At 37.9% G+C, this 4,401-nt stretch overlaps 1 non-coding gene across 1 annotated transcript; it reads left to right on the forward strand.

The window, feature by feature from the left end:
- Positions 1–2,038: 2,038 nt before the first annotated feature.
- On the forward strand, positions 2,039–2,142 carry LOC148561644 (small nucleolar RNA R71). The gene has a single exon (XR_015887576.1). It is a non-coding gene; the product is annotated as a small nucleolar RNA R71 (small nucleolar RNA).
- Positions 2,143–4,401: the final 2,259 nt, after the last annotated feature.

Genomic DNA, 4,401 nt, shown 5'->3' on the forward strand with positions numbered 1-4,401 from the left:
TGGCGTCAAACACCAGTCTGTCTGCCAATTCTGGCGTTTAACGCCAGCCAGACACCAGACACCCTTTTCTGGCGTTAAACGCCAGTCTGTCTGCCAATTCTGGTGTTTAACACCCAAAATGCTGCCAGACTGGGCGTTAAACACCCATTCTACTATTCTTACTGGCATTTAAACGCCAGTAAGCCTGTCTTCCAGGGTGTGCTATTTTTGATGCTGTTTTTGATTCTGCTTTAATTCTGCTGCTGTTTTTGTGAGTTTACATGATCATCTACCTAAAAAAAACATAACATGACAATAGAAAACAAATGTCTATAAAAATAAATATAATTAAATAACATTGGGTTGCCTCCCAATAAGCGCTTCTTTAATGTCGATAGCTTGACAGTGAGCTCTTAGAGAGCTTCACAGAGACTCAGAGCTTAATGGTTTCCTCCCAACACCAAACTTTGAAGTTGAGTGTGGGGGTTCTGTTTGACTCTGTATTGAGAGAAGATTTTCATGCTTCCTCTCCATGGTTACAGAAGAAGATCCTTGAGCCTTGAACACAAGGTAGTCCTCATTCAATTGAAGGACTAACTCTCCTCTGTCCACATCAATCACAGCTCTTGCTGTGGCTAGGAAGGGTCTTCCAAGGATGATGGATTCATCTTCATCCTTCCCAGTGTCTAGGATTATGAAATCAGCAGGGATGCAAAAGCCTTCAACTTTCACTAAGACATCCTCTACAAGTCTATAAGCCTATTTTCTTGATTTGTCTACCAATTCTAGTGAGATTCTTGCAGCTTGTACCTCAAAGATCCCTAGTTTCTCCATTACAGAGAGTGGCATGAGGTTTATTCCAGACCCCAGGTCACACAGAGCCTTCTCAAATGTCCTGGTGCCTATAGTACAAGGTATTAAGAACTTTCCGGGATCCAGTTTCTTCTGAGGTAAATTCAGTTGAACCAAGGCATTCAGTTCATTGATGAGCAATGGAGGTTCATTCTCCCAAATCTCATTACCAAATAACTTGGCATTCAGCTTCATGATTGCTCCTAGATACTGAGCAACTTGCTCTTTAACAATATCTTCATCCTTTTTAGAGGAGAAATACTCATCAGAACTCAAGAATGGCAACAGTAAGTTCAGTGGAATCTCTATGGTCTCTGTATGAGCCTCAGATTCCTTTGGTTCCTTATTAGAGAACTCCTTAGTGATCAGTGGATGTCTATTAAGGTCTTCCTCACTAGAAATCACAGACTCATCCTCCTCTATAGGTTTCGCCACTTTGGGTATATTGATGGCCTTGCACTCTCTCTTGGGATTCTCTTCTGTATTGCTTGGGAGAGTACTAGAAACAGTTTTAGTAACTCTTTTACTCAGCTGACCCACTTGTGCCTCCAAATTTTTTATGAAGGACCTTGTTTCAGTCAAGAAATTGAGAGTGGTTTGAGATAGATCAGAGACTATGGTTGCTAAGTCAGAGAGGCTCTGCTTAGAATTCTCTATCTGTTACTGAGAAGATGATGGAAAAGGCTTGCTATTGCCAAACCTATTTCTCCCACCATTATTATTATTGAAGCCTTGATTAGGCTTCTGTTGATCCTTCCATAAGAAATTTGGATGATTTCTCCATGAAGGATTATAGGTATTTCCATAGGATTCTCCCATGTAATTCACCTCTTCCATTGCAGGGTTCTTAGGGTCATAAGCTTCTCCTTCAGAGGAGGCTTCTTTAGTACTGCCGGATGCAGCTTGCATTCCAGTCAGATTCTGAGAAATCATATTGACTTGCTGAGTCAATATTTTGTTCTGAGCCAACATGGCATTCAGAGTATCAATCTCAAGAACTCCTTTCTTCTGAATCATCCCATTATTCACAGGATTTTTTTCAGAAGTATACATGAACTTGTTATTTGTAACCATTTCAATGAGTTCCTGGGCTTCTGCAGGCATCTTCTTCAGATGAAGAGATCCACTAGCAGAGTGATCCAAGGACATCTTGGATAATTCAGACAGACCATCATAGAATATACATAGGATGCTCCATTCTGAAAGCATGTCAGAAGGACACCTTCTAATCAATTGCTTGTATCTTTCCCAAGCTTCATAGAGGGATTCACCTTCCTTCTATCTGAAAGTTTGGACTTCCACTCTGAGCTTGCTCAACTTTTGAGGTGGAAAGAATTTGGCCAAGAAAGCATTGACCAACTTTTTCCAAGAGTTCAGGCTTTCTTTAAGTTGTGAGTCCAACCGTATCCTAGCTCTGTCTCTTACAGCAAAGGGGAAAAGCATAAGTCTGTAGACCTCAGAATTAACCCCATTGGTCTTAACAGTATCACAGATCTGCAAGAATTCAGCTAAGAACTGATGATGATCTTCCAATGGAAGTCCATGAAACTTGCAATTTTGCTACATTAGAGAAACTAATTGAGGCTTAAGCTCAAAGTTGTTTGCTCCAATTGCAGGAATTGAGATGCTTCTTCCATAGAAGTCGGAAGTTGGTGCAGTAAAGTCACCAAGCATCTTCCTTGAATCTCCATCATTGTTGTTATTTTCGGCTGCCATGTTTTCTTCTTTTTCAAAAATTTCTGTCAGGTCCTCTCTAAAGTGTTGTGATTTAGCTTCTCTTAGCTTCCTCTTCAGAGTCCTTTTAGGTTTAGGATCAGCTTCAACAAGAATGTTCTTATCCTTGTTCCTGCTCATATGAAAAAGAAGAGAACAGAAAGAAGAAGAATCCTCTATGTCACAGTATAGAGATTCCTTTATATGAGTAGAAGAATAGAAGAATAGAAGAATGAGGTAGAGAGAATAAGAGGAATTCGAACACAGAGAGAGGGAGAGGGTTCGAATTATAGGAAGAGAAGTGTTATTAAATAAATAAAATAAATAGAAAGAGATGAGAGAGAGTGTGTGACGATCTAATTTCCTGTCAATATAGAAATTCACAAATATAATCGCGTTGTAAGTATAGTTTCTAAACCAACAGAAAATCCTTTCATACAAAAGTTTGGTTGTCACAAGTAACAAAACCCAATAAAAAGTAATAACCGAAGTATTTAAACCTCGGGTCGTCTTCTCAAGGAATCACAGGGAGGTATGATTTATTATTGGTTATGGAAAAAGATATATTTTTGGGTTTTTAATGTATAAGATAAAAAGCAAGAATATTAAATGGAAAGAAAGTAAATTCTAAGGAATTAATTTAAATAAATAATAAAACTCTTGGCAAGGTATAATAACTGGAAGTCCTATCCTAGTTATCCTTATCAATTGTGATGAGAATTGAATTTTTCTCCCACTTTGTTAACCTCTAACTATGAAGGTAAGTTAAGTGGATGAATTAATTTGAATCCTCAAGTCCTAGTCTTTCCTTGGGAAAGGCTAGAGTTATTGGAACTCGAATTAATTCTTGAAGAATTCTAATTTTCAGTCAACACCTCAAGTTTGATAACTCAAGCGTCACCAATTATTTAACCAAAGCCAAAAGGGAAAATTCTAAATTAAATTGAAGACATCATAAATAGAATAAAGCAATCATAAATCTGAAACACATCAAATTATGTTTAAACATAAATTCAAATCTAACATGGAAAAGTTCATAAATTAAATTGGGAAAATAAATAAAAGGAACGTTGAACCTGAGAAGAAGTTGAAATCCTAAATCCTTTAAGAGGAATCCTAATCCTAAAACCTAAGAGAGAGGAGAGAACCTCTCTCTCTAAAAACTACATCTAAATTATGAAAAGTGAATTATGAGTCATCTCTCTTCATTCCTCCACTTTGCAACCTTTAATCTGTGTTTTCTGGGCTTGAAACTGGGCCGGAAATAGCCCAGAAATCGCTGGGACCAAATTCAAACACATGCAGGTCGCTGGAATTTCTGCAGAACGATGCGTCTGCGTGATTCACGCGTGCGTGCCATTTTTCTCTACGGCCATGATAATGATTTATATATTAAATCGAAGCCCCGGACGTTAGTTTTCCAACGCAACTGGAACCGCATCATTTGGACCTCTGTAGCTCAAGTTATGACTGTTTGAATGCGAAGAGGTCAGGCTAGACAGCTTAGCAATTTCTTTAACTTCTTGTATTCCTTCCACTTTTGCATGCTTCCTTTCCATCCTCTAAGCCATTCTTGCCCTGTAAAGCCTGAAAGTACTCAACACACAGATCACAGCATTGAATGGTAATAAAGGATAATTAAATTTAATATTTCTAAAGCATAGAAAACATGTTTTCACATATACCATATCATAAGGAAGGAATTGTAAAACCATGCAAATTCATATGAATAAGTGGGTGAAGAATTGATAAAATCACTCAATTGAGCACAAGATAAATCACAAAATAGTGATTTATCAACCTCCCGAAAGTTAAACATTAGCATGTCCTCATGCTAAGCTCAAGAGAAACTATAAA

The sequence above is a fragment of the Arachis ipaensis genome, chromosome B6 (genome assembly GCF_059453495.1).
Source record: "Arachis ipaensis isolate K30076 ecotype BB chromosome B6, ASM5945349v1, whole genome shotgun sequence".
NCBI lineage: Eukaryota > Viridiplantae > Streptophyta > Magnoliopsida > Fabales > Fabaceae > Arachis > Arachis ipaensis.